Genomic DNA, 22,861 nt, shown 5'->3' on the forward strand with positions numbered 1-22,861 from the left:
TGAAGATCTCTCAACCACGACTCACGAATGGGTAAATGAAAAACCTGATGGCATCTATGCAACATGGGGCATGCCAATCATTGTGAAGTCTGTCAATGGTCCATTCTTCAACACTAAAGAATGTAAAGAATTTCTGGAGTATTTGAACATAAAGCATCAAAAGATCACACCTTTATGGCCACAGGCCAATAGACTTGGTGAGCATTTTATGAGTACACTAAAGAAAGCAGTGCATCATGCAACTCTTCAGCAGCTCAATGTAACAACTACTGAATTCTACTCTTCGAGAGTATCGTTCGACACATCACTCAACTACAGGTGAAAGATCGGTGACTTTGATGTTCAGGAGAGCAATGAAAACCAAGTTACCTCACTGTACCACCAAGAAAGATAAAAGTGAAAACATGATTCATGAAAGAGACTTGGTTAATAAGTAGAAAATGAAAGTTTATGCAGACAAGAGGCAACATGCAAAAGACATATCTTTTAGGAAAGAAACTTTAATGATCACCGAACAGATGAGGAAAATCCATTCTGATGCACCATATAATTCTGAACCTTTTCAAGTGGTGTCTACCAAGGGACACATGGTGACTACCCAGCAGCCTGGCAGGTCTATTACCAGAGTCTCTTCTAACAGAGGCCCGCACCCAAAAACAGCTAGTGGGGTCAGTGTCATAAACAGCACCAAGGCCCCGGATGGAGGTCCCCAGAGGGCGCCAAACCTGGAAATAAGGGTGCAAAACCCAATGGCTAACAGTAAGGATGAGAAGGATTCAAAATTCACCCCAGGGGCATTGTAGCCCTATTAAGAGGGGGCTAAGTGCCCCTGCCGGATCACATCTCGTTGCAGGACGAGCACCGATCTTGAAGTTACCTGTTACCAAAGTTGTTTCCCTCGTCATAATCACCACTCTGTCCTGGGACCTTGTACTGGTGTAGAGATCAGCAGCCAAGGAGGATTGTGAGGAGTGCATTACCACTGCAACCCAAGAGCAGCAAGTGAGCCAAAGAGCTGGTGCTGGCAGATTGAGGATACAGTGATCATGCAGTAGGGAAGAAGGAGCAGCATATCAGCTTCATGGAGCAGAAGCATTGAGGTGTCGTGGGAGAGTCTGTCAGACAGGAAGATGGTATTGAGGCCAGGAGACTGTCCTGTTGGAAGTGTCATCGCTATGGTGGTCCAAGACCAAGAAGGACAGAAGCGGTGAGCAGAGGCAAGGAGAGAAAGCGTCACTGTGGGGGCCCGCCAACAAACCAGGAAGAGGCCAGGTCAGAGCCTCCTTAAAGGAGAAGGCATCACGTCAGAGCCCCTGTACTAAGCTGCCTGCTGGCAAGAACAATAGTAAGTTAAAAGCCCGTAGAACTCAGCCCGCCCCATCACAAAAGTCCACAACCAAGGACGCAGGGGATGCAACAGATGAAGAACTCCAAGCGCATCAACCGATCGGTAACCGAATCGCCAAATTAAGCCCTGCAGCACTTTAGTCAAGTTCATACACCAGATTAATCAACTTTAAGCAACCGTTAACAAGAAGAAGTGAAGCAAACAGAGCAACCCCTGCGCAACTTTTACATAGCCTATAAAAGGTAGTCTGCAACAATATCTACAACAATACATTAGTGGCATATCAAGGCAATCAAATGTCCTCCCCCCGCCTAAGGCTAACCATATGTTCTCTCAGAGCATACAGGGGCAGCCCAGAAAAGCAATGCAACCTGTGGAGCAAAAGGGCACAGCCACCACTAAGGGGGTGGGGGAGCAGGTGGGCAGCGTACACCCTGGGACAGCCCACCAAAGGCGATGCGACCTGTGGTGTTAAAACAAAGTGCAGCCAAGCCAATATAAGCTGAGCACAGCCCCTAAAGTGTTGTAGTGACACAGACTGGTGGGAGATCACAGAAGGGTGTGCAAGGGCAGCAGGACAGACAGTGCTTGGCAATATGACCTGTCTGTGCAAGTGTGGGAGCAGCAACTACATAATGGCAAAACTAGGCAGCATTGTGTAACAGGATGACATCTAGAAGATAATCAAGGCAGCAAGAGATGCAAGAACACACACAGCAAAGAATGGCTGCTGAAGCAGCTGAGAAGGGTGCAAAATGTGCAGAAGTGTCTGGAAAATCCCAGTGGCAGCGGTAAAACATAGGAGCGGTGTGAGCATCCACTGGAGGACAGCGAAGAGGTAGAAAAGCCAAGGAAACGTTAACCTATCGCCAATGAGAATGTCAAGAAAGTAGCAGTGTTAGAAATTGGGTCAGTGGAAATCTTTTATGATCCTGAGACTACAAAACAGGACACAAGCTCAGTCCAAGCCCTTGGAGATTCTTCACAAGCTGGAATATAACACAAAGTCCAGTCTTTGTCACCGTTCCCAGGCAGAAGCATCACTACAGGGTAGCTTAACAATGCACAATATCCTAGGCAGAGGTTCCTCTTGGCTCCAGAAGTAAATCTGAAAATCTGGGGTTTTGGGTCCATCCACTACTCATATCCCTTTCTGCCTTTGAAGTAGGCAAACTTCAAAGGAAAGTCTCAGTTGTTCACAAAATCCTGCCTTGCTCAGGCCTAGCTACAGACACACACCAGCGGGTTGGAGACTGCATTGTGTGAGGCCAGGCACAACCCTGTCAGGTATAAGTGACCACTCCTCCCTCCACTCTAGCCCGATAGCCCACCAGGATATGCAGCCTACAACCCAGCTCTCTTTGTGTCATTGTCTAGTGGAGATTCATGAACAGCCCAACTGTCAGTCTGACTCAGACAGGGAATACACAAGCACACAAGAGACACAGAATGGTTTAAGCAAGAAAATGCCCACTTTCTAAAAGTGGCATTTTCAAACTGACAATTTAAAAACCTACTTTACCAAAAGATGTATTTTTAAATTGTGAGTTCAGAGACTCCAACCTCCATATTTCTATCTGCTCCCACAGGGAAAAGGCACTTAAAAAGTTATTTAAAGGCAGCCCCCATGTTAACCTATGAGAGCGACAGGCCTTGCAACAGTGAAATACAAATTTGGCAGTATTTCACTGTAGGACATGGAAAACACATCAGTACATGTCCCACCTTTAATATACACTACACTCTGCTCCTGGGGCCACCTAGGGCCTACTTAGGGGTACCTTACATGTATAAAGAGGGAGGGTTTGGGCCTATCAAGTGGGTACACTTTCCAGGTTGAATTGGCAGATTAAAACTGCACACACAGACACTGCAGTGGCAGGTCTGTGCCATTTTACAGGGCTACTCATGTGGATGGCACAATCAGTGCTGCATGCCCACTAGTAGCATTTGATTTACAGGCCCTGGCACCTCTAGTGCACTTTACTAGGACTTACTAGTAAATCAACTATGCCAATAATAAGAAAAAGCCAATCACACATACATTTTACACAGGGAGCACTTGTACTTTAGCATTGGTCATCAGTGGTAAAGTGGCCAGAGTAACCAAAACAGCAAAAACAGACTCTAGCACACAGCAACAACCTGGGAAGTATAGGCAAATGAGGATTGAAACAAGGCAAAGCCCCCCAGGACTTGGCACCCAGCACCAGCAAGAACGCCAAATCTTTGAATGGTGAGCAAATAGGCAAGGTTGTGCGGACATGCTAAACATCGTTTGCGTCCACTGCTGTTTGCCAACACTGAGGAGGTAGATGAGGTGGGTTTGAAGCAAGGAAATGGGTCACATAGGGGTGGAAACAGGTACTACACGCACAGCCACAAAACGCCCAAGCAAACCAACTAACATTGAAGAGATACCATAAACAAGTGATACCCACCCAGCCCCCACAGAGGAATGGGAGAGCAAAGTGGGGGGCAGAGTCCAAGGCCAAGATGTGGGTGAGCTAGTGCCAGAGGCTTGCAGGATGATGAGAGGGGCACACTAGGACACGCAAACCTATTGAAAAGGGCCAATGGCCAACCAAGCCTGATACCTTTGGTGGTACAAGTGCTCATCAGACGCAAATAATTCATAGACATTTTCACACTGTTAGAGATTCAAATAGAAAGGCTAGGCCTGGTGACAGGCAACAAGAAAGAGGAGGACAGCAAAGAGAGGGCATGAGGAAAGAAAGAAAGGAACTTTGATAAGTGGCTAAGTTCCCCCATTGCACGAAAGATTTATGGTTGTACAAGTCCAAAATTCATGAGGCATATAGGCAATTCACAGGTAGGCATGGTTGGATTATGATAAAAGCTTCAGAATGAAAATGCAGGTGCACCCAAGTATGGAGTGTGACGAGGAAGACGTCTCAAGCTACATGCATAAGATGATGGTGGCACTGGGTGCGGGAATACTGGGCCAAAAGCCCACCCAGAGGAGGCCCACTGTACAAACACATGAATGGGGAGTGCCTGAGGATGTTTCAATTCCAGTCAGTACTGAAGATGGCATTAAACATTAAAAAAGGATGGGTTTCTGGCAGCTGTGTTTGGCACTTATTCCTTATGCATTTGGGACAGCAACAACAGCATCAGTGATAGAGGTAACCCCTGAAGGCATCAAAAGTGACGCTCAGCAGCCTACAAGCTTTATGTGAGAATCCAACATGATGGGGAACTTGCTCACCCCCTCCTGCCCCACTCCCCCACTGTGCAGCAAGCTGTTAGCTTTTGTTTTGGACGGGTGAGCAAAAGTGGTGGTGTGGATTGTGGGACAGTCATTTGTCTGGAGAACCTCGAATGGTGGGTGCAGGGGGAGGAGCTGGTCTCCCCAGACCAAGCAAAGTCTACATTGGAAAGATTGCACAAAGAGCCCTTAAAGAACTGTAGGTGCTTATTTTGCCTAGGAGGGAACAACCTGGCGTAGCTGAGAACGGAAGAGTTTTTAGATAGCATCAGACATGACTTAACCAAGGCTTCCAGGCTCCAGGGCAGTGCCAGCTTAAAATGGTCTGAGAATGTGCTCATGCACATATGGAGGGCAGCTTGGTCCACAAGTGCCCTAGAAAGATCCAGGAAGAAGCTCAATGCAGCAACAGCCAAATACATAGGATGGAAGGGAAACTATTTGGCATGGTCTGACCAATTTAAGGTGCCCAGAACACTTCTGAAAGGACAAGGTGCACCTCTCAGAAGCTGGAATAAAAGTACTCTGGCCCAATTTATGGGCATCCATGGTGCTGGCAGGGTGCCAGTAAAGAACAAACACCCAGAAAAAGGAGTATCTGCCCGAAGACGTAGCCCACTTGCAGTGTGCAGTAAAGGAGTCAAATAAATAGACCTAAGGAGGTTGAAGGGCCACACCGGACCACGCCTGTGTGACAGACTGTGTACTAACCTTGGGATGCCTCACGGCAGGGTAACATAGTCAGAGTGGGGGGACATAGAACATGGCACTCATAAACCAGGGATGCAGGTCTGCAGATCTCAGCAAATGAGCAAATGCAGCGAGTTTGGTGTAAAATTGTGAAATTACCCATCCACCCACATAGCTGGTAAAACTCTACCTCAAGGGCTCAAGCTGACAGCAAGAAACACCAGAATGGTTTATGGTGAGTCATGACTGTATGACAATGCAACAATATTCCTGTCTATTTACAACTTGATTTATGACCTGTACATTCGATTTATGGCTTGATTTATGACATGGTGACAAGCTAGCTGTTTTTTATATATGGCACGATTTATGATGATGATGTAGCCTCAAGGGGCAATCTGTGATTTACAGTGTCATTAATAGTATTTATGATCATTTATTAAAAAAATGGACGTGTAGGATGATTTATGACCCCCAATAAAGTTGTAGCTCTGGTAGCTCTTGGGCAGCATTACTGTGAATAAAGCTACGGGTGTTACGACTCTGTCGTCCCATTTCTAGGGGGTGCTGTAAGGGGACTGTCGGAAGCCTGGGAATCACCTTAAAAACTTATCTAGAGTCCCTTGCTGACTCCTGTTTGTTTCTCTTTTCTCCATGGTACACTTGTTTAGTACTACATTTGCTCCCTGGGACTGCAAATCCCATAATGCACAGCCTGGTAGTTAGAAAAGCCCGGATTCTGTTTCCCATTGTTTTCTATGGGAGAAGTCCAGTTGCTCCTTTTCACCGGATCCTCTCCTCCAGGACTTGAAGTGTCTGAAACTACACACACCTGAGACCTCTCCTGTGCAGCCCAGCTTGGAACTGCTTATAAGCAGCCATTTCCTCAAGATCCCCGTCATGCATTGGAGTTTGATTCCTTTGTGTTACAGACCCCTTGTCGGATGGTGTTCCAGTATTGTTCCTGTGCTGTTCCAGCTTCATCATGTTTCCTGTTTCTCTGCTCTGCTCCTGATTGTTCCAGCCAGAGTCTGCCCCCTAACTCTTAGCCTTGTACCTGTTTGTTTCTTCCAGAGCCTGCTCCCTGTCTCTTTGTCCTGCTCCTGCCTTGTTTCAGCCTGAACCTGCTCTTTGTTTCCAAGTCCTGTTTACTGCTTATTCATACTCCCTGTATTGCAGCCCTGTCTCAGTTTGTTCCAGCCAGAAGTTTGCACCCTGTTTTCAAGTCCTAGTCCTGCCTTTGCTTCAGCCTGAGCCTGTTCCCAGTTCTTGCCTCTGCCTCTTAGTTTGTTCCCTTCTGTTTCTGTTTCTTCTTGGTTATTTGTGTGTGGTAAGTGTTCTATCAGTCTTCACCAGTGTATAAGTGTCCTGCTTTGTACTGGGGTTGGCTCCTGGTTTCTAGGAGGCAATTCCAGCCCACGTCCTTGTCTAGTGTTATACGTTGTCTTTCGTGCCTAACAGTGACAGTGTGCTATTGCTGTTTTCTCAGGAATCACCACTGTGTTTCCAGCTGGACCCACAAGAGTGTGTCTTGTGTATGTAAGTACTATCCTTGTTTGTCCTCTAGGGCCTATCCTTGTTTGTAAGTACTATCACTTCTGCTGCCTCCTTTCTATGGGGCTGGCAGGGTGACTATCTGTAAGAGCAAACTGCACAGAGGCATTGACATTCCCTGTCACTGTGGGAGGTTCTGCGCCCTGCTCTGTGTACAACCCCATTGTTTTTGTCCATTAGTAATCCATTTCCTGTTTGTTCACACAAGGGTTGCTCTGATTTTACTTTCCTGTATCCTGTGCCCGTTCCATAGCTGTCCTTTTCCGTGTATGCCTTTAGCTGCTTTTCTGCCCCAGTATACTACCTCTTTAGGATATTCGGTGACCTCAAGGGGTGTCCCAACCAGCGTCCTGATCAGACCCGCCTGAAACCGTGACAACGGCCAAAACTTCCCAACATATTCAGTATGTAGCATGTCAGTGAAAAATGGGAGTGGCCACGGCAACGTTTAGGCCTGTGTTTCATCGGTCTTCATCTGAAAATGGTGAAAGAAAGACTGACTGAAGACTCAATGACTGTTGCTGATTGTTTACCATCTTAAGCAATCGCTGAGACTGAAGAGGGCACTTTACAGCTTCCAGTAACGAGATTGGGTCGGATGATCAAAGCACCAAGGAGATTGCAGATATTTTGAACGTGCACCACTTAGAATAGAACAATTAATTCCAGTTAGTCCGTATCATCGCAGATGCGATGATACGGACTAACTGGACTTAATTTGTCTATTCTAAGTGGTGCACGTTCAAAATATCTATTATTGTATCTCTCTTGAGTTAGTACCTTGGCGGCAGGCACTGTGATCTGTGCACACACCGAATCATAAATATCTGCTTTTTGTGTTTGTTTACAAGGACTATATACAAGTTGGTGATAGGGATAGGTGCATTTTCATTTTGAACCCGCTGCCAATCTCTTTAATATTTTCACCAAGGAGATTGATTGAAGAGATATAGTTGAAGGAGATATATATATATATATATATAAATATATATATATATATATATATATCTCCATTATTCAACCAGTTATATATGTGTGTATACCTACTGATTTTATTAAACAAATTATTCGTTTTTCATTTAACAGATGGGGAGTTGTAATGTCTTGCATGTTTTAGAATGGAACTTTTTTAGCTCCCAACGGACTCCGTATCAGTGTGACATATTGCTAGAATAGAAAGTAATGCAAGGTTGGTTTAGAATGTTGCAGTTTGCAGATACACACAAAAGAATAAAGATGTGTGGGTTACAGCTCCATGTGTGGTGTAGTCAATGGCGGGTACCCAGGCTGGGAAGTGCTATAGGACTTATAGGAGAGGGTAACAGCTATGTGCGGCACCTAGTAACTGAAGATGTGTTAATGAAGCAATCTAGAAAAACAAGTTATAATATTTAAATGCTTATTTACTGCTTGACAGGCTATAACATTGCAGAGTACTCTGTCCCCATAGACAATGGTACATCAAACGGGCATTTTCTCCAATTTGTGTCCACCAGGAAAAGCCTGGTGGTCCCAAACAGGAAATACCATTAATAACATCAACACACATTGAAAAACATGGAACACATCAGTGGCATTATGTTTTGTTTTTCAATTACCCCTGCTTTCGGAGATTGTTATTGAAAAATAAAAACATTTGGGCCCAAGGTGTATTGAAAAGGACCCATGCCTCTGCAAAGCTTCAATGGCTTCAGCGAAGCCGCCATTGTGGTTTCTCTACTGAAGGCACATCAATCTGCTCCTGCTTGGTGGAGGTCTCTAAATATAACAGGCTGTATTATATCAGGATAAAGTAGTGGATCCCTCTGAAGACCTTGAAGAACACACAATACCCGCCAAATAATCAACTTGCTTTACAAATTGATAGTGTGGCATGGAATTAATCTGCTTTCCGAGGCACAGTGTGGCCATTACACATCAGGTATATTTTTTGCAATGTAGGGGAATGGTTTACAAATATTTGTAAATGTGATTCTGATCTTGACAATGGTCATAGATTTTACTCCGGTCAAAGTATGGACTAAATCTGTATCTGGGATGGGAACATTAAGGCAGAAAGTCCAATATTTGCATGGTGTAGAGAAAAGTTTTTCCCCGAAGAGAAACATATTTTCCTCATGAGGCCAGAAAGTAAAACGTTAGCAAATGCAGTTGCACTGGTCACAGATTTTAGTTTGCGAAAACTTAGACTCTTGTCTTTGTTGATGCAAAAACGAATTTCACGAAACAATCCCATAGTTATACCCGGGAAAACTGGAAGAGATACATCTTTTAAGGAGTCTCATTCTGACTTCCCAATCAATCAACAGGATTTATTTAGCACACTAAGGCCCATATTTATACTTTTTTTGCGCCGCATTTGCGTTATTTTTTTGATGCAAAAGTGGCGCAAACTTACAAAATACAATTGCATTCTGTAAGTTTGTGCCTCTTTTGCGTCAAAAAGTGGCGCAAATGCGGCGCTAAAAAAGTATAAATACTTGCTTAAGTACCTGTGAGTGTATCCAGACGCTAAAGAAGTAAAAGGTTTACTGAAGATGATTAGAAAGTTACAGGAGATAACGTTCTACCAGTTTTGTGAATTGGACACCTGGGGCAAGATTTATCAAAGGATTTTGCATTCACAAATGTGCGAATCGGTAAATTTCACCGTTTGCAAATGCAAAATCGCCTTTCATGATGTATGAAAGGCATTCACAGTGCAAATATAAGGAATCACAAAAATAGTGATTCCTTGCAACTGCGATATGAATTTGCGGGCCACATTCTGCGTATCCCAAACAGCGACATGATTTTGAGATTTGCATTAGCAAATTGCAACCTGGATTTGCGATACGCAGAATGCGAATCACAAATTCATGTGTCAATGCAATGCATCAACAATTTGCAAATAGCGAATATTAGCAGAATAGTCTTTTAAACGTGCAATTTACCATGAAGTGAAATCAGGTGGTAAACAGGTGCAACCTATATAAAGAGCCCCAGAATTACTCAGCCTCTTTTCCACAATGGCTGCAATTTACGTGATGGCAAGGAGGATGAGGATCCTGGCAGGTTTGAGGTGTAGGAGGAGGAGGAGACAGGAGCGCATTTTTAGATAGCGCATTACCCTTTTTGACCAGACAGAGGAGGAGATATATGATAAGCACAGGTTAAGCTCAGCCATGATACTTGACCTGATAGCTGATCTACAACCTATACTGCAGCGCAACACACACAGGACCAATAGTATACCCACCCATGTGCAGGTATTATGCTCCCTGCACCTATTAGCCTCAGGGAGCTATCAATTGGTCATAGCAGCAGCTGGAGGGGTCTCACAGAGTGCTCTCTCATGATTTTTCAATGCATTTCTCAATGGCATGATGAGCAAAATTTTCCAGCACATAAGATTCCCCAACACCCCACTGGAATTACTGCAGACAAAATTCGATTTCTACCAGATTGGCCAATTCCTACATGTAATAGGCACCATCGATGGGACACATGTAGCTATCTATCCACCATCGGCCACAGAGAATGTTTATCGAAACTGTAAAAGTACACATTCCATGAACATGCAAGTAATTAGCAATGCCTCAAACATCATAACCAAACTCGTGGCCTGATACCCAGGTAGCACATATGACTCCTACGTCTTTCGGTACAGTGGAATTTACACAAGATTACTTGCTGGGGAGTTTGGCAAAGGATACCTACTTTGTAATGTAATAGTTGACAATGTCTCATTGATGTATATGTGATATCACGGATAACAATTACTCATTTTACGCTCCTGTCCTTCCAGGAGACAGTGCCTGTGCCATGCGGTCATTCATACTGACGCCCTACCTGAGTCCTGCAACACCAGCTGAAAGGAGGTATAATGCTGCTCAAAGGACAACCCGCAGCATTGTGGAGAGAACCTTTGGCCAGCTGAAGAGCCACCTCAGATGCATACACAAGAGTGGTGGTGCACTACAATACAGCCCTGAAACAAAATGATAAATCGTGGCTACATGTGCTATGTTGCACAACATTGCTAAAACGAGGCGCATACCTGTAGACCCCCCGAGTCGGACTCAGATGAGGATGGTGATCCCTTGCCACCCCTTCACCCAGCAGACAGACGCAGTGCAGCAGAGGGCAGACAAAGACGTGCTGAGATCACGTGCAACTATTTCCGATGTAAGTAATGACAATACCATGTCTGTTTTATGTATTGCTGTAGGCAGCATCTGTATTGCCTTGACTTCAGGAAATATATGTGTGATTAGGACACAGCTATGCACTATACACAAATAGGTGTGAGTAACAGTGTCACACTATTAGCATCATAGTATAACTGTTTTGCTACATGTTAAGCTAATCCCCTGTACCCCTCAACATTACTTCCTACATCCACGCACTCCACTTGAGTGCTCAGTGGCACCTCTTCTAGCGGGTTCAAAGACAGTACTGTGTCTGGTACTGAGAAGCCTAGGATCCATCACAGGGGCTGTGAGATTGCTGAGGCTAGAGAGCTCCTCACTATCCCCACCACCCAGTTCGCTGTTGGTAGCACTCCGTGCTGTCTGCATTGGTCATTTGCACCAATCCTTGTGCAATGTCCTGACTGCAAAATGCCATCTCCATTTGTATGCCCACAGCACGTCGTGATATCAAGGCAGTTGTGGTAGTGAGCCAATTGACAAATCTGCAGAACCCATTCAACCTGACCAAAAATTGGTGATGGCGCCTATGGTGGCTGACATGCTCCTGCGGCATCACAGTGCAGAGTTCCCTAATAGTTCCCTGATAGCGTTTGTCATCTCCTTTGTGTTTTCTGCTGCTGTTTGCTGTCTATCATGTAGCTAGCACATGTTTTCATTAAGAGACTCAAACTGCTTGGGCATTACTCCCATGTTCTCATTAAGAGACTCAAACTGCTTGTGCATTGCTCCCATGTTTTCATTCAGTGCATCCACCTGCTTGTGCATTGTTCCCATGTTGTCATTGTGAGACTCAAACTGGCTGTGCATTGTGCCCATGTAATGATCGATTGACACCAACTGCCTGTGCATTGACCTCATGTGTTTACATTGCAGGGGCTGGACTTTCAACATGGAAGCCTGAAGGCCCCTAAAGAGTGATGGGCCCCTCACCTTCCTCTGTGCATTGTCTGCCTGCTTCGCAACACCTCCTGAGGGGAGTTGACTGACACTGGGACATGGACTTCTGTCTTACTGTGCTTCTAGCCTCTGGGGGTGGTGTGAGTTCTTCATCTGGCATTTCATCAGAGTCGAGCTTATACTCTGGGAGAGGTAGCACTCTTGCCCTGCTTCTGGTTGGTGCATGTATGAAGGACTCACTGGTGTATGAGTCGGAATGTGGCCGAGCTTCGCTATCCCCCGCATTTGCACCTTCTGCTGCGTCAGGGCCGGGAATATCTGCAACAACAATGTGAAGCATGTCATTTTTGATTAGTACTCAAATAGTTGCATAATAGTATTAAATGTACACTGGCATAGTGTCACTAAGGGTATTTTGTGTTGTTTCTCCCTTTGGCTTAACACTATCTTTATATGTATGTGGTATTTGCATTTAGGGGTGTTGACTACCACTCCCAAAAGGCATTGTTGTGTTGTATGTAAGATGTGGCATGGACTACTTATCACACTGCGTGGTGCCAATAGCTATTTTCTAAGGGGCGTTTGTACATGCACATATGGCGAGACACATCATTACTGCCTTTACCTTTGCTGGTGATGGGTGTGCCTGAGTTGTCAATGTCAGTGACACCACTGACAGCTTCAGGAAGCAATGTCGACTCCACCATGTCTTCCATTGATGTGGACGGTGTCTGGGTGGCTGGTCCTCCTCCGGTGCTCTTTGCCTCCTTTAGCCTGCTGGCTACCCTCTCTTTGGCATGTGAACGCAAGTCGTGCCATCGCTTGCATATCTCCTCAACAGAGCGCTGCGCAACACCCACTGTGCATATTTTGGTCTGGAAGTCTGACCACAGTTTCCTCTTCTCACTTTCAGGTACCTGGAGTGAGTTCTTCCCAAAAAAGTTTGTCATGGTTCCTGACCACCTCCTCCGTGAGCACATCCAATTTCTGCTCACTGAATTTGAGCTTGTGCTTCCTGTCACCTTTCTCCTTCACATTCCCATAAGTTGCCATGTTCCTGTTTGGTCCTTGCTGGCTCTCAAGGCACTAGTGGAGAAGTGTGGCTCAATGGTTAGAGCGGCAGACCCTGAAGCAGAGATCTGGCTCAAGACCAGGGTTCAAGTCCCGCTTCGGCAGGTCTTGGGCTCAATTCCCCTTGACCAGATAATTCTCGCCTCGGTGCCTAATCTAATTCATGGGTCCCACTCTGCAACTCTGGGCAATAGCTTGCTTAATCTCCATAACGGCCCCAACAGTGCTTGGATGCCTGGCTTCACCTTGGGGGTGCTCAGGAGTGGGCGCCTCACAGGGAAAAGCCAGGAGGGGTTCCATGGCGGTATGAGTACAGCGCCTTGAGACCCTAACGGGTGAGTAGTGCGCTATACAAGTGCTAATTTACATTTACATTTACATTTACATTTTACTGCTCCTGTGGGTGGGGCTTATGGAAACAGCATGGGCTGACTCACTTCCTGGTTGTGATATCATCAGGCTGTTCCGGTTTGCCATTTTCGCAACTTGTGACTTGCGAAAACCGATTCGCTATTTTTTGCAATCAGTATTTGCAACTTGCAAATTGTGATTGCGAATTTAAAAAAATCGCTATTACCGACTCACAATTTTCATACATCCCATTTTCCATTTCTAAAATAGCGATTTCTTAAAATTTGCTATTTAAGAAATGGAAACCGGGAGCTTGACACATCTGGCCCTTGATTTCTGCTTCTGCTTTTCCCATTATTTAAGTGAATCTTCTCCTGTCAATTATGAATGCACATAAACAGTGGGCATTCAGCCATATCAGGAAAGATAAAAAAATCATCATAGGGTCCAAAATCTTGCATAATTACTCCAGTGTCCAATGCGATCATAAACAATGAGGGAAACCTTAATTCAATGTTTCTCATGCATTACATGACATCAAACATTGATAAAAGTTATATTTTGTTTTTCTCCACTTTTTTTCTATTCAGAGACTGATGTTCTTCTGCTGCCACAGCACCACATGCAGTAAATAGCAATGATGTGGGGCAGACTATTCAAGTATGCAATATGTCTTCACCATTTTGAGTGCTCTTTCTCAGAATGTGGGATAACTCAGTAATACTGCACATTTTGCTCTATTTCAAGGTCTGAATACACTGAATGATGCATTTTGACTCATCATGATTTACGTTGCCAGAAGCAAGCATAAAAAAAAAACAGCGAGTGTGGTAATTACTACAAAACTATGGGGCAATTTGACTTAGGGGCAAATCCCTGTTTTCCCATGAATTAGGTGTGAATTAGGAGTCATAATGAGAACCAGAGAGCTGCAAAGCTATACCATGGAAGGCAATTGATATATTTTAAGAAATTGGAGTGTTAGATGCAGGAGTTGAGAACCATCTTCCAATAATAATCCAAATCCTTGTCAGGGTGAACCACTGAAGTCACTAAATAAACGTATACATAACATATGGTAGCTTGTTACAAATCAGTCAGGTTTAGTTTAGGGTTATGTTTAGAGTAGTTTTGCAGAACAGTGGTACAGTAGTAAAGTAAAAAAAACAATACATGTAAAATCCCAAATCAATTTAGAAAAGTAGAGAATATTTTCTAAATAAAAAACAACAAAAATCCGTTGAGAATAACCCAAAAAGTTAATTCTCTAAGTTTGAACTAAAAGTAGGGCCAAAAAGCCTAAAGTAGCAACTACAGGATTGCTGGCCAGATACTGGAACCAGGTTACTCATAGTGGATAATTTATCTTCTGACTAAGAAACTTGTATAGTAAAAAAAAAGCGATTGTCGATGGGGTAAGCTGGATCTGAAAGCCAGGCTCAATAATGTAGTGCTACTGCAGAGAGAGGTCCTGGTGCAGTCATTGATGAAGGTTGAAAAGCTCTAAGCAGGCAAAGTTTGATGTCTGTGCCCAAGAAGGCTTGAATGTTGATCATATGCTGCTCAGTGTTTGTCCCGGGGAAGCTTTTTAAGTTCAGACTTAGACAGTTTTCTGAAAGTCAGATCTTCTTCAGTGGGGCAAACCTTCCAGTTTAGGATGACAGGCTATTTGGTTTCAATGGCTGCAACTTTAATGGGAGCCCAATTTCCGTTTTTTCATCATGCAGAAAGTTGTCAAAAGGCCCATTTCCTACAGTTTGGGGAGAGGATGAGTACACCAGCCATGTTTCCATAACCTGGGGGCCACCACTTGGGGATTATGACCCACTCCAATAGTGGCCAGCAGCAGGGTCCAGGGGACCCTTGAGCTTGGTGTGTCTCTATATCTCACATGGGGTCAATCAACTGACCCTTGGAGTCACTATGTAGGTCCAAAGTTCATGGCAAGCAGGGTCAGCCTTCCCTCAAGCTCTTTAGACAGTAGAGCAGTCCTACTTCTTTCTTCACAGGTCCAGGAGTGTTCTGAGGAGAAGTATGTCAGGTCCACTTTCATGCCCAGTGACAGCCTGTAGGTTGAGGGAAAAGCTTTGTCTACCCCGTAAACTAGTTCTGGTTGGATCCTCTACCACCACTAAGTTTGGTGCTATTCTGACTAGAGAGACGAAGGAGGATAAGGCCTAGATGAAAGCGTCATCTGTTAGTGACAAGTTAGTCATCCTTTCAAGCTCAGGAAGGGCTCAGTACAACCTCACAAGTCATCCTGTCAAGGGAGGAGATTCACCCACCCCCACCCAGAGCCCTTTGTCCACTGTCTGGGAGCAATATACATCTCCTCACAGAGGAGCTATGAAGGGTCTGGCAATAGCTGGACACTGGCAGAAAAATCTTTAGGCATTAAATAGTAAAATAAGACATTTCTGAAAGTGTCACTTCCAAATTAGAAATATAAAATATGACTTGACAGTTCAGGTGGATGTTAAATTCCTATTAAAATGACTCCTTGAAATATTTTTCTAGCAATTTTCAAACTGAACTTAGTACTAAATGTAGTAATGTAAGCCAGAGTTAACCCATGGCACAGCCAAGCCTTTTCACAGTGAAAAAAAAAGTTTAAGGTTTTTGAAGAGCCTCACTATAAGTTTAGTGGTCTGTGCACCTCTATGATAACCATGGCGGTCCACCTGCAATCGGCTTGATGGACGGACCACAGTACTGTGAGTCATGCTGGCCAATGGAGCAAAGACCGATGGGGTCCTGCCAGCACCACCTGGCATCTCAGACTGCTGAGGTCATGAAGCAGCACAAACAGGCCGGTGGAGCCTGTGTTGCCGCCAGACACATTATGAGGTTGTACACCGCCAATGTGACAGTAGCGGTCCGAACACCACATATCACTAGATGGAAACGGTGCATATAAAGGAAGAAACTCACCTGCAGGCAGCCTTACATGTCATGTGCCGCCATGGAGCCCATCACACATGTCCTGCCGCTGCTGCTGCTCTTTGATGGTGCACAAAAATCCAACCACAGTGGACGTAGCCAACCACAATTACACGCACCTACCTGTGACATTAAGCTCAACAACAGAAAATTGTGCCGCCATCCACATGAAATGGGGTCACTCTACTTGGGCCAAGTATACTTGTCGTCTTGTACACAGCTGGAGTCATTCACAAAGGACACATTCACCGCCGCAAAACGCCCCCTTTGGGCAGGTCACTCACATTTCATGGCGACACTACACAAAATACACACGAAAGTACGGGGTTCTCTAAAAGAGGACGTCGCGGATATTAGCGTAGCCCTGGGTTGTATGTATTCCTATTTGGAAGGGTAAAGTCAGTGGAATGTCAGTTGGAAATTGCCGAGTGCATATTCGGAGAGGAACAACGGGGGGTGGGAAAAAAAGGGGATTTCCTTTTACGGACTAGGTGGTCTCACACACTATATAGTGTCATGCTTCATCATTTGACCACCTAGACCCACCCAGGTAGGACAGTGCCACCTGGGCGGACTCAACCTCACTGTTAAAGGAACAGGAGGGAGTGCGTAAATAAACTTGTTTCTGGAAAGATCGGGATCCAGCTAATCTACTGAAAAAAAACTAAAAACACCTAAGCAGACCCCTATGAAGAGCAACAAATTTAATGGTGGTGTCTGACTGGTGTAGTTAAAAAGGGGGGTTGGGACACCTCTGTGAGGGCAAGGACTCACAGGGTCACCTAACTAATTACTAGCCAACATGTTTCTGCCCTCAGGAGTGAGCCAATGAAGGTCTCGGGGCATTCGTCAGGGCCTAGGATCCCTACGTCTCACGTTGGAGGAAAATACTCTATGGGGAAATCAAAGAGTGAAAAATTGGAAAATTAATGATCTACCTTACCCAAGGAGTTACCTTGAGGCGGCCCTTTTCTTAGAGGCTGTTAGCCTCTGGTATCCAGATCTGAGTCTCAAGCGGTCCAAGGAGAGGACGAAATAGGCGCACGGCGAGCGTCCCCTTTGATGTATGTGTGACTATAAGGGGACACTCCCCCTCCTGGATTTCCCCATAGAGTATTTTCCTCCAACGTGAGACGTAGGGATCCTAGGCCCTGACGAATGCCCCGAGACCTTCATTGGCTCACTCCTGAGGGCAGAAACATGTTGGCTAGTAATTAGTTAGGTGATCCTGTGAGTCCTTGCCCTCACAGAGGTGTCCCAACCCCCCTTTTTAACTACACCAGTCAGACACCACCATTAAATTTGTTGCTCTTCATAGGTGTCTGCTTAGGTGTTTTTAATTTTTTTTCAGTAGATTAGCTGGATCCCGATCTTTCCAGAAACAAGTTTATTTACGCACTCCCTCCTGTTCCTTTAACAGTGAGGTTGAGTCCGCCCAGGTGGCACTGTCCTACCTGGGTGGGTCTAGGTGGTCAAATGATGAAGCATGACACTATATAGTGTGTGAGACCACCTAGTCCGTAAAAGGAAATCCCCTTTTTTTCCCACCCCCCGTTGTTCCTCTCCGAATATGCACTCGGCAATTTCCAACTGACATTCCACTGACTTTACCCTTCCAAATAGGAATACATACAACCCAGGGCTACGCTAATATCCGCGACGTCCTCTTTTAGAGAACCCCGTACTTTCGTGTGTATTTTGAATTATAGGGAGCTAAGTACGTAGTGTTCCTCCATACTTATCCCCCCTCCTCCCTCTTCCTCTCTCCATGTGTAATGACACTACACAAAAACATGTCTTCACATTTTAGGACAATGAAATGTATACAACATTGTGTCACACAACACCAACAACACAGCAGCATCACATCTACCAATGCCATTGACACCCTCACATTGTACACATGCCATGGACTGTCGTCAGCTACAACATACATATGTATGGATGTGTCATGGAACACAAACACCTCTCCCATGAACCAGCCATGCAAAGAACCCAAACATCACCCACATTTCCACACAATGGAGGGACAATGCAATGCACCATAGACAGAGAGACAAATATATAAAGCTCACTATACACACAACACCGGCACAAGAGGGGTAGGGGAATCAGAAGAACTTAGGAAAGGATGCTGCACTGGGGCACGTATCACTTTGCACATGCCCCTAAAACAATATTTGCACAGGAATTGGCTCTACATGTATCTCAGGGAGAAACAACACTAGAGCCAAGTGACATGCCTATCTGCAGAATGTGGAAGTGCAAGTTAAGAAAGTACAAACAACTACAACTGCATGGGCCATACAGCTAGATGAAGTAGCTGCACGGTACACACAGCTAAATGGACACATGCACAGACAAATATAAACAAAGGTAGCATAATTGAACACCCTCCATGTCTGCAAAAAGAAAACCCAAGCTGCCACACATGAGATGAATCTACAATCTATATAAAGGGGACAAGTCTAACAGCATACATGCTGACATTGGACAAAACAAGATGAAATACATGACACACTTTTTCTTGGGCAGGGGGTACGGGTGCTTGTATGGGGCAGGTGTGACAATGAGGTCCTGGAGGTAGAAGGGATGGGTTGGGATGTGTATTGGGGCCTCTTGGGTTTAAGACAGGCGTGGAGGGAACAGGGGAAAGGGAAAAAAAACTCTCCTTAGGAACACGCGGATGGTCATCAGAAGGGGGTGGAGATTTGGAGGTTGAAGGAGTAGTTGTCTGGTGTGTCGGTGTGGATGTCTTGGGTGTGTGCATGTGTGAGGTATGTTTATGTTTGGGTGGTGTCTGTTGCAAGTGTGAGTGTGGGTGTTTGCATGTCTTGAGGTGGTGGGAGATGGAAGTGCTGGGTGATGTGGGAGTGGTGGATGTATTTGTGTGGACAGTGATCCATACCTTCCTTTACTATGGTCTGTAACACTGAGGAGTAGTAGTCAGTTGCATAGAATTTACACCCACTATAACAAACAGTACTTGATTGATCAATGTACACAGCATATGTTGTCCCAGGAGAGCAAATTGTTTGTGGATTGTGCACAGTTATGTCCTAGGTCCCTGGGCCAATACGCAAGGCACATCAGTGTGTAACACATTATCTAACTAAAAAAACAGTCAATCATCTACTGTGTTCCACATGGCACATCCCTAATCGTCAGGGGGAGATGTCAGAAATTAAAACATTAACATGGCAACGTGGCAGGCAGGATTATGCCCTGTACTTACCCCCTTGTGGCAGCTGTGCTCCCCTCCAACGCCCATCAAGGTCTGGGTACACCACCACCAGGAAGCCTGGCTTTAGGGGGGTCATGGTCTGATGTGCCCCCTGCCATGATATGCTGCCCAGACAACAGTTTGGCAAGTTCAGATCTGTGGTACTGTGCACTTTTCTTACAAGATCATCACATGACTCCTACAAAATGCATACACAGTTGATGCTGTCATTCACATACATGTTATCTAACATTTACAAAATCATTAAAAAAAGATGTCAGTGGATAGCAGAAAAGTCTCCTTACCTAGTTATGTGCATCCAAAACTAGGAGGATCTAGGACCCCAAAACACCTCACACAATAGAATGTGACTGGCCGACAAAACCTGAACCATGTACATCTAATTGATGCCACAACGACTGCAACAATAGGCACACAGGAAGTCTCACTAGCACAAAGCCTGCATGGAGGGCAATGATGGTGTGGAACAGCATCAAGTTTGACTATGAGATTATTACCTGCTCCTCTGGTGAGCCTTAGAGCTGTCCATACAGAGGTAGGACCTCATCAACTAGCCTCTTCAGCTCCTCTGGGCCCTATCACCTGTTGGATGTGGCATGATTCTTTCCAGAGGTGGCACACAGCAGTTCAAGTCATAGAGGTGTTGCTGGAAGCAGTGTCAGGAATCACGTGTCTAAATCTGCACAACATAGCAGTCACGTCCACCACGTATGCAGGCGTCACCACCGTTGGACACAACCATTGGGCTGCAACAGCCATAGGCAACAAGGTTGGCCTATGGCTGTGTCCGCCGTGATTACAACTGCCTACTGCCATGCCATCTTCCACCAGTGGTCGCAAGCAATTCCTAATGTCCAGTGAAGGAGGTCAGACATCTACAATTGTGATGGCCTGAAATGCTGTGTTTGATGTTATAAACTGCATCACACCTTAAGTATATGTTTATTTGCATCACAAACATCCTTATTCTGTCTTTTCATGTAGGACCTTCTACTCAACCACCACTGAGTTTGGTGCAGGGCACAGATGGCACTTAACAACAGTGTAGGGGCCCCCACCGCCGATGGTCTTCTTGCGAGTCGGCCCATACAACCACATTTCAAGGGGCAATTGTGTAGCATATCTTTGAGTTTTGTCCAAATCCATGCTGGGGACACCTGTCTTGAAAACCATGTGGGTCACATGTGACCCTTGTGTAGTTACCAGATGTGATGTGTACCTTGTATCATGTCTATCCAGTCTGAAATGCTTTGTCATAAGATATTGTTGGCATGCAAAATGTATGTTGCTGTGGACATGCTGACTAATTTTACAAATCATCTCTTGTCACACATAGAGTCCCTGGGAGAGGAAGGATGCGATATCCTCCTGTCTACCATCCACTGCCAGACCTTCAGAACATGGAAGAATGCCACACCATCCTGCTCTACTCTCTGAATAGGCAAGCAATAGTGGACTTATGCCATCAGTTGGAGCCAGATCTGATGCACACTATAAGTTATCCATCCAGCACACCACCCATTGTACAAGTCATGTCAGTATTGCACTTCCTAGCCTCAAGGTCCTTGCAAAATATAGTGGCCCTATCTGGTATGTCCAAACCTATGTTCAGTCTGGTGATAAAGGATTTCCTCTCAGCAGTGGTGAAACACATTGATAGCTATATCAGGTTCCCCAATGTGAGGATTGAGCCAATGTGAAGGCTGTCTTTTATGGTTTTGTCCACCTCTCACATGTGGTGGGGGCCATTGATGGCACACATATTGGCTTGGTGCCAGTGTAGGCCACTGAACAAGTCTACCACAAAAGTAAGAACTTCCATTGCATCAACATACAAGTTGTCTGTTTGTTGGATCTCCTCATCTCACATGGCTGTGCCTGTTATTTGGGTTCAGCCCATCATTCCTTCATAATGTGGAACAGCACCATACCCTAGCTGATGTCACAACTGCAACCCAAGAGGTCCTGACTGGCTGGTAAGTCACATCTGTCAGGTGCTACAATCATAAAGTGAGGGACTCATTTTGTAGTTACGTTCTGCTCCTTAACAAGAGACTGAGCATATCCAAACCATCCTTGGTTATTGATGCCACTGAGGAATCCAACCTCCCAAGGGAAGTCCACTTCAATGAGGCCAATGGAAGAACATGGTGGCCAGTGGAGCATGCTTTTGGACTCCAGAAGGACAGATTCCAGTTACTAGACCAGACTGGTGGAGCCCTCCTCTACTCACTCGAGAAAGTGTGTTAATTCACTGTGGCATGCTGCATGCTCCACAATATCGCCCTGTGGAGAAATATTCTGTACATCTCATAGGAGGAGAGGCTTTCAGTGCCAGCGGGTGAGACTCCTGAAATGCCAAGTGAGGATGACAGTGGTGAAGAGGAAGGAGTTGATTTGTGGGAAGATCCCATCAACAGCTACTTTTCATGAGTGTAAGTATGTCATATGATGTCATGACTGACTGTACGATGAAATGTAGTTGTGAAAATGTGTGGAGTTTGGGGTTTTGGAAACAGCTAGAGAGCTGATACTCTGCAATATTCAGCAAAAGTCTGCTTGATAAGATAGCTTTTGACATTTTCCCACCTTGCTGATGTTGCTTTGTTTGTGTCGGTTTCCTTGCAATGTACTTTATTTTCCATTTGCTTGCTATGGAACTTGTGTCATAGGTATGGTTTCAAGCCTATACTCCTTGTTTTGTTCTCTGTACAGGTACCTTCACTGTGGCATCTTCTTGTGGCCATTTCAGAGTCATGACATTGGCAGGTATTTGATGCTGTTCTGACACAGAAAATGGGCATGGACTGTTCCAGGTAATGTAGGTCGCAGAGTTTGATTGTAAAAGACCTGTAACAAGACAGTTGGCACAGTGTTTGGGGAGAGGTACAGAATTGCACATTGCACTTGTTTTGTGTCTTGTGGTGGGCCTGATGCATCATTTGTGTCATCGTGTGGTCTGAAAATATATAGTCCTACCCTTTGATCAAGGAATTTTCCCTTCACATTTGCCAAACACTCTTTTTGTATTACCTGTCTAGAGCTGTATATGTATTTCATCATTGCAGGCCACAGTGTTGACATGTTTGTGTCATACCAACAGATGCATAGAAATAGGATTATTAAGGGCCTGCGATCAGGGACTGTTGTGCTGCCATCTGTCTGTATCTTGGATTATGGGATGTTGGATTACTTTGGTGTGGTATGTGATAAGATTTAGGCTGATGACATCAACCACTTCAATGTTTGCCTATTCTACAGGACAATGTCTGACAAATCCCTTCCTTCCGTGGTGTGGGGGTATGTAACTTGAAATATGTACTTTGACCCAGTATGAGTCA

The 22,861-nt window shown here is 45.1% G+C and overlaps 1 protein-coding gene across 1 annotated transcript in view; it reads right to left on the reverse strand.

Moving 5' to 3' along the window:
* The window catches only part of DPYD (dihydropyrimidine dehydrogenase), a 3,199,941-nt gene that overhangs the window by 765,049 nt on the left and 2,412,031 nt on the right, over positions 1 to 22,861 (reverse strand). The gene's annotated exons all lie outside the window — the stretch shown is intronic.

This window comes from Pleurodeles waltl, chromosome 4_2 (assembly GCF_031143425.1).
Source record: "Pleurodeles waltl isolate 20211129_DDA chromosome 4_2, aPleWal1.hap1.20221129, whole genome shotgun sequence".
NCBI lineage: Eukaryota > Metazoa > Chordata > Amphibia > Caudata > Salamandridae > Pleurodeles > Pleurodeles waltl.